The sequence below is a fragment of the Lissotriton helveticus genome, chromosome 10 (assembly GCF_964261635.1).
Source record: "Lissotriton helveticus chromosome 10, aLisHel1.1, whole genome shotgun sequence".
NCBI lineage: Eukaryota > Metazoa > Chordata > Amphibia > Caudata > Salamandridae > Lissotriton > Lissotriton helveticus.
In genome coordinates this window covers 282,947,128-282,959,931 of record NC_136071.1, presented here as the reverse complement: position 1 = coordinate 282,959,931, position 12,804 = coordinate 282,947,128, and the positions used below count along the sequence as shown (strand labels likewise).

At 45.0% G+C, this 12,804-nt stretch overlaps 1 long non-coding RNA gene across 1 annotated transcript; it reads left to right on the top strand.

Annotated features, from left to right (window-relative positions):
- The first annotated feature begins 440 nt into the window (after positions 1–440).
- Positions 441–2,358, top strand: LOC144785158 (uncharacterized). Its single transcript, XR_013601788.1, has 4 exons — positions 441–518; positions 877–938; positions 1,054–1,112; positions 1,604–2,358. It is a non-coding gene; the product is annotated as an uncharacterized LOC144785158 (long non-coding RNA).
- Positions 2,359–12,804: the final 10,446 nt, after the last annotated feature.

Sequence of the window (12,804 nt, the reverse complement as noted above, 5' to 3'; positions counted from 1 at the left end):
ATAATCTTCTATATGGTTAAGATCTACACGGCAAGGGATTACATCATGTAGAAATGTAATAATTTCCCCACCTACCCTTTGAGTGTTCCCTTTAGAGTCTTGATTAGAAATACACGTAATTTCATTGATAGTCTTCAATGATATCATATTGAATCCGCTGTTTTATTTATTTGGCGGGACCAGGAATGCTTGCATGGAAGACTCCTTTTATGCCAGCGTGATAAAGGCTTTGTCCAGAATATTCTGGGATCAGGTGAAGATGGGTTCATGTAACCAAACGTTTCGAAAGAATTCATCAGTGAATAAATAGTCCAAGTACAATGAGACAACCAGGTTACTGTACCTTTAAATCAGCAATGTGGACGGGCTGACCCGATCACGTGGCAAGGTACTACGTAGGTCACGTCACGTCACTTCCACTGGAAGTCAAAAAGACGGCTCAGCACGCGAATCGGGTTCTTGTCGAGCCGCGGATGAGTTGTCTTTAGGTGAAGACGTGGGGAGTCGACAGTAAAATAGTGAGTAGACGGGGCACGGAGAGTAAGACCTTTTATAATCTATAGTCGTGTACCTCGCCAGGCCGTTTTTCAGCATAACTACCAGTTTAAGATCATCAGTTGTTTTCGTAAGTTATTTACCCTGTCAGGCCGTTTTTCGGCATCGTCCCCGGTACAAGAATAGCAACGTTAGCTTTAACTAGCAACATTTAGTCCACAATCACGTCTGATATTATTAACTAAATGTAAACTTCACCTAGTGCAATAATACCTCAAAGTCCAAATAAGTCACAATGAAATGAGTGGTACTTTTCACTCAAGCCCGTTTGGTTCGTGACCCATTGGGGTTTCATCCTAGACTCTCGTTATTTTGAAACAGGTGCTGTCGTGAAGAATTCCTTCACCGCGGACTCATGGGGTCATGTGTTGGGGAGCAACGAAGTAAGTCACGGTAGAAACTTCACTATGAGGTGATTTTAATGTTAATTGTCACTTCAAGAAGTATTGTAACCTGACTTATTATACTCTTTGCCAACCTTTCTCTTCCTCTAAACAGTTCCTAAATATAAAGTGTGGCCCTTGTTATACGTAGGATGAAAGTGGGATTTCATTGAAGTGAGTTATTTTTCATATTTCATTATGAAAGCATTTTCGAGATCTCTGTTTTTTAACGCGTGACACTGAATTTATTTGCATATACTGACCCGTTGTGGTTCATGCCTTTCTCGAAGGAATCCTGTTGTTTTTAAATAATTTGGGCTCTATAGTAGATCCTAGATGGTGTAAATGAACTGGTTTTATACATAACCAGGTCATTTATCATTGGAGAGTGATCTGAGGAAAGGAATGCATAATCCGCCAGTACTATAAGAGTCAATGGGGAAGGTAGATACATATCCTTTTAGCATAACAGCTATGACAATGTTTCAAAACTTTTTCAATTCTTGATATTCGTTTAATAGAATATTTCTAAGTTTGTCTGTGTCACATGGTGAGAGATGGGGTTCTAAAAAGTATTGATTGGGATAAATCATTTTTTGGCACAATGACAATTGTTTGCATGTTGTTTTTTTCAAAAAAGAATTCTGTTATGGGTTTCTTTGCAGATTCCACATACCTCGTAGAATAGAGGTAATGCACAAGACGTCTACCAACAAATAGATCCTTAAGTGGGTAGAAAAACATTTTTGTGAATATCCATCCACCGTGAGTAGACACTTTAGGGCGTGTACTGCCCGGTTGGGTGACTTTTACATATTTGGTCCTGAAGAATGCTGGGTTGAACATGACCAGATAGCAGAAACATGTCGACCGTTTTTTAAGGACAGGGAGTTCCAATTTACTTAACTCTTAATGTCCGCTCTTACACATTGGTTTTAATTGGGTTCGAATCACCCCTCTATTAAAAGTGTTGATCGAGGGAGTGATCTATACTCATTTTAACTTGCACTCTTTTTTTCGGTATGAGGTTTTCTCACACGCACTGACTACACGAACCCAATGAAGACAAACGGCTACCTACCTCCGGTGGGTGCCTGAGGGTTCTTTTTCTCATTTCGATCATTTCATCTCTTTCCCGTGACACAGCTGAATTGTCTTTTTGCAGCACTGATGGGTGTTGATGGCTGCTCTTTTAGACCACTACTCTGATGGTTCTTTTTGTTAAGTATTGTTTGAAATACTCTCTAGTTGTTTATGAGAGATCTATGCTTATACACTAGTGGCTTCCTCCATCTCCACCGATCGGGCACCTTTGGCTTGAGGTGAAGACCTGGTAATCGAGATATCCCACCCGGACTGGCTTTACTGCTGCACTCAGATCAAGCGCCTCTCCCCCAACTACCGCTTGCAACTAATACATTTTAAATATATCCACAGATTGTATCGTACTCCCGTCCTCCTCCACAGATTCGGCCTTGTGGCCAGTGACAGCTGCCTGCGCTGCTCCGTGCCCGCGGCTGATTTTGCCCATCCTGCCTAGTTATGCCCCCGTGTCGCTGCATTTTGGCATGAAGTATGTGCAATTATCTCTGACATCACTACCTCGCTACTACAGCCTGACCCCACGATCTGCCTCCTGGAGTTTGTTAAGTTCTGCCCCAACGCAACACGTCGATTGACGGCCATGCTGCTTGCTCTGGCTAGGCATAGGGTCTCCATGTGTTGGGGCTGTAGGCCCGCGCCCAGGTTGTCGCTCTGGCTGGAGGACGCTTCCCGATGCCATACCCTCCTTTCTGAGTTCTGGGATCTCCAGCCGGCCAAAAGTCATCCCCTAGATATTTGGGGGTCACTAGACATCTATCTCACAAGCCACACCCCTCAGCATTCAGCGACCTCTCCCGCGCTCCCCGCAGGCTCCCCGCCCGAAGCGCCCGCCGCACTGGTCCATAATCTGGTCCCCTCTGATCTATGGCCCCCACCCTTTGTTTCTCCCTCCCTTTCGCATTACTTTTTCCCTCTGGGTGCCTACCTTCGCCCTCTTTCATTGAGCAGTTGATAACCCCTCAGGATATAATGTCTTTTCTATCATCAGGACATGTATTATTTTTGCTGTGATGTAACGTTCCGACGCGCCATGTCTTCTGCAATGATGATGACTGTGTAATTGTACAGTGCAATTTCTTTGAAATAAAGGTTTTTGGAAAATCAAAAAAAATAATAATAATTTACTTTGTTCTGCAGAAGTGAACCCCGAAGCCCTGGCCAAGGACCTGGTGTCACCAGTAAAATCATCTCACCAGGTCATGTCTGTTGTGTTAATAACCAATTCCTGTAAGGTCATTTGCAGGAAATTTGAGATCTTTGGGAATGGCTGTTTGGTTTATCATCCCGCCTCCAGTTGGGTGATTGTATTGCAGGGCATGCAGCAGTTTCGTAAATCCTCACACATTCGATTGTTTTTAGGTCTCGCCTGCCGATGCGCTTGCGCATTCGAGCTGGCGAGACTATAGGGGCTTATCCAGAGTTTAACCAGACTGGCGATTTGATGCAGTGCATGTGCGCTTTTAGCTCAATGCGCAAGCGCAATAGGTTAAAATGCGCGTGCACAGCATCAAATCTCCAGCCATCGCCATCTGTTCCCCAGCTTGGTGCCGCCAGCACCTCCCCTCTCTCTCCCCGCACACAGCCTTACTCGCATTTCTCCTCCCCCTCCCCAGCCGCCAGCACCTCCCCTCTCTCTCCCTGCACACACGCTCTGACTCAGTACTTTAAGTTTCACGGCCGCCAGGCCGTGTCTCCTTTTATTTTTTTCAGTCTCAGTATCCAGCTGCTTGTTTGAGTCTGGCTGATTCATCTTTATTAAAGAAAATAATTCCTACCATGGGCCATTGTTGAAAGGTGTACGCCAAGAACTACCGTGGACTGCTACACACCGTAAGTGAAGTAAGTTAAAAGCTTTACACACTAAACAATGTTGAAAGCACTGCAACTACGTTACATTGCAAACGATGGGCCTAATTGCTCAAATGCTATTTCACGGATCTGTGCGCCTCTCCCAGCAAGGGACAAGTGACTGAAAATATAAATCTAAAGGAACGAAAATAACGAGCAGAAAACTCAGTTTTTCTTACTCACTGACCAGACAGCGTCACTGTGTTTTCTTCTGTCTCCCCCTCCCCAACCGCCAGCACCTCCCCTCTCTCTCCCCGCGCACAGCCTTACTCGCATTTCTCCTCCCCCTCCCCAGCCGCCAGCAACTCCCCTCTCTCTCCCTGCACACACGCTCAGACTCAGCCATTTTTTTTTTAACTTGTTCTCTTCCCTTTTACCCTCCTCCGATTTCCCACCCACTCCATTCGCGTGCAAACCTTTTCCTTCCTCCATTACTTTCGCCTCGTCTCTTTCTGATTGTTTCTATCCCCCTGTCTCGTCTTTTTCAGTTTCTCTCGTCGCCCTCACCCCTCCTCCCCGTCTCGCCTGCAGCTGCACTTACTGCAAAGCCGAGGACACCACAGCCTGCCTGCTCCCCACCCCACATCCCTGCAGCTGCACGTACTTCAGAGCCGAGGGCACCGCAGGCTGCCTGCCCCCTGCAGCTACACTTGCATCACAGCCTGCGACATCACAGACTGCCTGCTCTCCACCTCTCAACCTTACAGCTACACTTACTTCCGAGCTGAGGACACCACAGGCTGCCTGCTCCCCACCCCACACAACTGCATCTGTACTTACTTCTGAGCCGAGTACACCACAGGCTGCCTGCTCCCCACCCCACACCCCTCCAGCTACACTTACTTCAGAGCCGAGGACACCACAGGCTGCCTGCTCTCCACCCCTCATCCTTGCAGCTACACTTACTTCCAAGCTGAGGACACAACAGGCTGACTGCTCTTTGCAGCTGCACTTACTTCTGAGCTTAGGACACAACAGGATGCATGCTCCCCTCACCCCTGAAGCTGATTCATGGCATGTGTGAGTGATTAACTCAGCCATACCATTTTCTTTGCATTCTGTGTCCTGTAGCTTTAGTTACTGACTAAATTCGGGACTACAAGTCCCAGAATGCAAAGTGACTTTGAGGACTGTGCGCACTGCTGACATTGCACCAGATATCTCAGATATGCTCTGCTCGGTCTAAGGTACACTAATACCGTCTTGCACTCAAGCTGCCTTTGGAGGTAACCAAGCTTCTTATGTGTGCCAGTAATGGACACACTAGGCACATTTCTTTCCTTTGTAACCTGGTGCTTTCAAATTGTATTCCTCGAAATGGAAACAACTCGAAACTACAGTATCCAGCATGCACAGACAAGCGGAATGGGTGGTTTATTCGTATCTGAAAATCGTTTACTGTAAAGTGAACATATTCTAAACATGTTTTGTAAAGAAGAGCCATGCTACACGTACTTCCAGTCATAATGACGCATTGCATTTATGCAAAACAGACCCATACAACGCACACTTGAAAACAGGCCTACTGTGACTTTCACCATATTAAGTATTAGTAGCTCATCAAGGTGTGTCTTTTCTAGCAGCCTGGTTTCAATGGGGGAAATTCAATCCTAAAAGCTCCTGAGGAAAAGGCCTACAGCACCAGATGAGCTGCTTAGACCTGCCAGGAGACACTTTGGGGGCTGTCCTCTTGGCTAACGTGTTTCATTGACCTTCCTGTGTGTTGCTGGTTGGCTGCACCGATCAGCCACACCACCTTTACCCAGAGTTTAGGGTAGTGTGTTGGCTCTGCAGTAATGTCCTGCATGTTGGACATGTGCACTTATTTATTTCATCAATACCCCTGCAGTCTACTTATTGCCATACATCACCCTGAATGCACGACTTCACGTAAATACACGTGCTGCAGGTCTCGCCTCAGCTCAATTAGACACACTTGGAGCGCTAAAAAGGCTGCCACAGATGCAACCACCCGAAAGAGCAAACCGTTGCTTTCTTTTAACAAGCTACAGAGTTAAAAGAAAATGCACGATCTTCCATGGAGCAGTCATGTATTAAAAGCAGCCTTATTTGAAATTAACCGGACAATATTTATTCTAAAATACTATCCCAGTCACAATTGCTGGTCGTGGAGTGTTTGAACGCATGGTTTTATTTCTACCTGTAAGGGTGTAGCTGGGATGTCATTCTTAACTGTTTCCTGGCCGCCTTTATGTATTAAAGTGGGCAGTGTGTACATTTCATGGTGTGGCCTTTCTGGGTGGTGCTACAAATCAAGGAGAGTGAGACTGCGCTTCATGGGTGCCAACTGCTTTCATACATAAAGGTTGGTGGTTCCAGTGAGCACATGAAATAGGCGGAGTACCTCATTTTGTTAATTACTAGAAAATGATTGACTCACAAAGATTAGGCGGGGATTACGCTCCTGTGGTCTGTTACCTCCTCAGGGGGAAATACTACATGTGCCTTGTTATATAAAGCCAGAGCCGCTGGAATTGTGCTAATAGGCTTAACCTAATCATGCTTCCGGGTTAGCTGCGTTATGTGGCATTCTGGGACGTTACGTTTCTTTTATGACATTTTAATATTCTTGGGTACTGAGGCAATACAGACACCAATCCTGCACCTTCAGAAAATATCATACCCTCCTGCAAGGGCTTAACGATTTGCTGAGCTAATGAGGGAGAGGGGCTTTAATGATTGGTATACTCCATGGCACAAAGGCTGTAAAGCTTTTAAAACATCCCATCCACTGAGGATAATAACATCTTCTAAGCTTTTGTTGGTCTTCTGTCACACTGTTGTTTTTAGGTCTCCCCACTCACCGCTCTCCCCACTGACCGCTCTCCCCACTCTCACTGCTCCCCTCTCACCCCTCTTCCCCCTCTCACCCCTCTCCCCCTCTCACCCCTCTCACCCCTCTCACCACTCTCCCCTCTCACCTCTCTCCCCTCTCACCACTCTCCCCACTCTCCCCTTTCACCTCTATCACCCCTTTCACCCCTCTCACCACTCTCCCCTCTACACTCTCACCACTCTCCCCTCTCACCACTCTCTCTCCCCTCTCACCACTCTCTCTCCCCTCTCACCACTCTCTCTCCCCTCTCACCACTCTCTTTCCCCTCTCACCACTCTCTTCTCTCCTTCCTCTCTCTCCTTACTCTCCCCTCTCCTCACTCTCCTCTCTCCTCTCTACCCTCTCCCCCCTCTCTCCTCACTCTACCGCACTCACTCTAACGCCCTCACGCCTTCACTCTACCGTCCTCACTCTACCACTCTACCGCCCCCACTCTACCGCCCTCACTCTACCACCCTCACTCTACCGCCTACACTCTACCACTCTACCGCCCTCACCCTACCACTCTACCGCCCTCACTCTACCACTCTACCGCCCTCACTCAACCGTCCTCACTCCACCACCCTCACTCTACCGCCCTCACTCTACCGCCTTCACTCTACCGCCCTCATTCTAGTGCCCTCATTCTACCGCCCTCACTCTACCGCCCTCACTCACTCTACCGCCCTCACTCACTCTACCACCATCACTCACTCTACCGCCCTCACTCACTCTACCGCCCTCACTCACTCTACCGCCCTCACTCACTCTACCGCCCTCACTCACTCTACTGCCCTCAATCACTCTATCGCCCTCACTCTATCGCACTCCCTCTATCTATCACCCTCCCTCTATCTATCTATCGCACTCACTCTATCTATTGCATCACCATAGCATCACTCAGCACCACCACAGCATCACTCAGGGGCACCACAACATCACTATGCGCTACAACAGCATCACTGAACGCCACAGCATCACTTGTCGCCAAAACAACATTACTCAGCGCCACCACAGCATCAATCTGTGCAACCATTCAACAACTGGTTCAAATATTTTCTGTCAATGTTTCAAGCTTTATTACAAATGTCATAAAAAGATATAAAATGTTTTCACTTCTGTTCTTGTTAAAACATTGTGATTTGTCAGATCAATACATGTAAGACAGGGGAAAACAGAACATGTACCTTTACTAATGCTATAGATGTAACATTTGCTAACTTTATAACTATTGGCATTTCTAATAACAAAATTAATACTTTTATATTTTGAGAACATAAACAAAAATTTTAAAATATTTACATTTTCCACACCAAAAGCTCAAACTTTTCTATTGCGAGACCTATTGCATTTCCAGTGCTTGTTATCTTGTGCAATATGGGGCAGTGGAACCACTCCTTCAATTTACCTGACGTTCGTGGTGGTAATGATAACTTGGGATTGTTTGTTGAGGTAGCATCTTTTCATCATTCTCTGAAGGGATGTAAACATGCATACTGTTTTGCTGGAGTCTTACCACGCATTAGCATATGTTGCGTTCCTTGTCTCTTCAACAAACTCGGTTTGGCCCACGCAGCCTGCTAATAAGGGATTGGTAGTGAGTGCATCAAATTTGGTGGCAAAGGGCGATGCTTGCATTGAAAATGGGCGGTGCAAGTGGATGCAGTGTAAAAAGTATTTTGGACCATGGCACATATTGCTTTACAAATTAAGCACTGTAAATAAATCTGTATAGAGGTATTGGCCTGAAAATATGGCATTTGCAAAATTAAAAAAAAAAGTAAAACCACTTTCTTAGTTAAAACACAGCAGCCTCATTTCCAAGATTTCAAATTGCAAAATGTAGGGCCCATTAATTTAGTGTTCTGCGCCAAGGGAAACTTATGTTTTCCTTGCTGGAAACAACCAATAAGTTCTAACTCATTTCAGATAGTACGTCTTGTAGATGTGTAAAGAACTATAGGGGATGTATGACGTTACAACGCATGCTTTTACCACGCATGCTGTTACAACGCAAGTATTACAACGCAAACCTTTACAACGCATAGCGCTTTGGGGTGCTGGATAGTGAATAGTTTAATTTACTACTCCAACTCCAGTCCCCGTGGACACTAGGGAAGGTGTTGGATAGTAAATTAAATCTATTCCCTATCCTAGAGCGCCCCCCAGCGCAATGCGTTGTAATGGTTTTCGTTGTAAAACCTGCATTGTAAAAGCACTGTGTTGTAAAAGTTTCATTGTAAAGGATGTTTCCCAACTATAGGTCATACATAAGGGTCCAAGCAGTGGAATACAGAGTAAGTCAATCTTTGGCCATATTTTCAGCTGGTGTTCTCAGCAGGTGGCGACATGCTGCTTCTGTTAAACCTATGTTGTTACCTTGGAAATTCGCTACTTACATGAAAAGTAACCCAGAGCTCTTCCTTTCTTTTTCTTATCGTCCTCAATAGGTACTTTGAGTTTCAGTTGTGACGTGCTCCGGTGTGTTAGTTCGTTATACGGAGACAAAAGTCTCCCTTGTTTAGTAAAGAATGTGTAGTATCCTGCATATTTATTGTAAGGTGTTATATGCCAGTTGGACAGGTATTATTAAATGTAATGTGGAATTATGTGAATGATGGTATGCTTTACATCTATGGCAGTCAGCAAATTTAACTTTAAGTGGAAAATAAAAAAAGTGCAATTTAACAGAAGTATTTGTAAAGCGCACTTCACCCAGACAGGTTTCTTGGCACTGAATAACAGATGTTTATTGTTAACCAATTGAATGTTACTCATGTTATTGACCTCAGAAAGATAAAAGGCTGAGTGACCGGCTGGGATTTGAACGTGTGACCATGAAATTAAACACAGACCCCTACAGTGAAAGCATTAGTCCACGGAGCTACCAGACCTAGCTACATCGTCTGGACGGAGTGTGTTGAAGAGTTGCCATCTTCATTAGGAAAGTGTGTTCTTTTTAACTCATTTAAGCATTCTCTCATAAGCTCTCTCTTCCGCCCATTCATTAACCTTTAATCTGCAGAACCACTTATAACATTACCAATCAATATACTTTTATTAAAAACAAGTGTATGCAACGCCAATAGTTCTGATTTATAACCAAAAGTGTCAGCCAGACCTACTCTCTTTGCCAAAGTTTGTTATAAAGTGCTTGCTATTACAGAAATTGCCATTTTATAGTGCTGTAAATGTCAATTGTTAAATATACCTCAGCAGTGCTCATTTGTTTAACTCCAGAATGGTGAAAGCTGACTGGGACAGTGTGCCCTATCACAGTGACTGCGCTGTTCCCACTGCAGGTATGAGCAAACACCTGCCCTCCTGGGGGCATCGCATTAGTGAAAGGCAGGGGGGCTGTTTAAATCCAGTGGCTTGTCTTTCACTGCACGTGTTGGACCCAACCTCCCTTTCAAGGGGTAGGAGACATATCCGCATGCAGGCTTGTGCAATATGTGACTGCAATCGCTGTCAGAGGGGTTCTCGTGGGGAGGGGTGTGGAGGGAGGTCCTCGGACCCCTTCTAGCCCTGCTATTTGGGCACCCCTGGGTGCTTACTGACTGTGTGCCGCCTCATATGTTGTGCAGGCAGTCTACCCAGAACAGCTCCTCTGCCTCTGCAATCACATCTGTATTATGCTGGGTGTGCAGAGTCAAAGGGTTTTCTCATGTGCTTGGGGTCATGTCCCCATTCAAATGAGGGTACAATCCCCTACTCCTTCCTTGTGATTGCATTGGCACACATGATGCACTGGTTTGATATTCATTTTAAAGCACGGGCCACAAGCATCTGCAGCCCCTTCTATAATACCATAGTGGACCAGAGGTGCAAGAAGCCAGTACAAATGTTATTGCACACCCCAAGAACTTAATTTGTGCCATTGTTTGCTGGAGCTTGGCATGTATTTTATTTATTCACCATGTAGTGGCGTTCTGTGCCTGTTGTTTTTTGTACAATTCCTCATTGGCAAAAATAATATATTTTTCAAAATCTAGCAGGTAGTTACTGCTGTCACTGGCATTTGCCAGCAGTGGCAGGGCCTGGGGCAGCACCAGCTGCAGTGGATTCCCAAGAAATATTTAGGGCCCTGGCACTTCATTTTTTCTTTTACAAAATAAACACTGTCAACCTGGAAGCATTGTTTTGTAACACAGCCCTAGGTGGAGACAGGGCCGGACTGGGAACGCAAACTGGCCCTGGCAATTGAGTCGGGCCGGCGGGGGGTGGGTGCGCGTAAAACATGCAGCTGCTTTTGTTACAGGGGGACGATATTGACAAAAATGGCGCCCAGGGGTCCTAAACTGGCCCCCACCCTGGCGGCCCACAGGGGAAACGCCTGGTGCCTGCTACGGCTAGTCCTACCCTGAGTGGAGTGTATGTCTTGGTGCACAGGAGTTGAGTGATACCTTATCCTGGTTCAAAACAGATGTATGGCTCTAGGTCTGGCTGTGTGCCATTATGCTGCTGTTTCATTCACCCATCCACACAGCCAAAGAAACAGGCACAAACATCCTTGAAGAAAATCTTTCACTAATTAAACAGCCAGAACAATTGGCTTTGAACCTGCTTGTCATGTCTGATAAACAAACTGCTATTACCTCACATCAATTTACCGATAGTTATAAGAGAATGCAGTGTTATGTTGTGAATATAAAACATGTTCTTTTATATTTAATCTGCTTATTGATTTTCTATCATAGTGAAATACCACAGTCACAAATGGATCAACAGTTCAATAGGAAATAGTTTACATAGTTTGTCAATTAAGCAATACTGCTAAATGCATTGAATAATACTCCCCACAAAAAGTAGATGGTGTAGGTTGTCACAGAATAATATATAATTTAATTTAACCTTTAACAAACAAAACATCCCTTTTTTTTTAAATCCATACGATTTATTAAATCGCATATTTTATCTGGGTGAGGTACAACTATAGGCCACTGCAAAAGGAGGGAGGGGACATGAAAAAATCCCTCTACAATTGAATGAAAGAACAAAATGATTTTCAATAGCCTGGCCTCTTATTGGTGTAGGGGCTTCTCCGCATTGTTTTTTCACCTTGCAATTAATTTTAGAATAAAACACAAGAACCTAGGGGCATATCAATAACATGAAGCGATAATCATTGCTAAGCACGTTAGCGCGTTTTAACTTAACGCCGTCTATCGCTGGAATTTATCGCAGAGATTGTGCGCTATCAGCAAAGCTTATCTCCAATGCGATAGGAAATCCAGTGATAGCGGCGAAAGTGTGTGATTATCGATTGAAACCCAGCTATAACAGCACAGCAATAGTCAAATCATTGTTGATAGGGCAGGGTGGACTCATCCCTCCAATCCACCTCCCATTGAATATAATGGGTAAGTCATATTGAAAGCAGGTGTAAACAAAGCAGCGATAAGCGCGGTTAGCGCTATTATTATCATACCTACGCGGGTTTGCGGCCAGATTGCTGATAGGAGTAGGTTGTGTTAGCGACATGTCTCACGTTATTTTAGTGAGGACCGCCTACTATGCATCTCATTAGCGTTGAGATGCTGGGAATTAAAGAAACCAGCGCTGAGGCATGGATTCAAACAATAGCGTGACCTTGCTGATCATGCGATAAAATTATCGCCACTTTTCACCCGAAAACTGACGCTAAAGCAGCGATAATTTTATCGCGGTGCCTTGATGATATGCCCCCTAGAGTACTGTTGTCTTTTGCCCAAAGTCATGACAGACACAGTGATGCGTTGCGCCTACATGGAAGGAGGAAACAGCTGAACAGTACTTGCCAAGCAAAATAGGAGGCGAATTCCAGTGGCAAGTGCCACGTTTTTAAAACCACATCCAGTAGAAACTAATCCAACAAGAAACAGCACTTCCGGATGCGAAAAAATAACCTATGCAACCCAAAATACATGAAACCAATAACAAACTAACTAAATAACTGAAAATGATTCAATTATCTGAAGCTGAAAATACGACTCAGAATCAAAACAGCTGCAGTCTTGCAATTGTTTCATGGCGTACAACCTACATTTGTGCCTGAGGCATACACCCACCTTACCTAATCACTTCAGATATGAACCA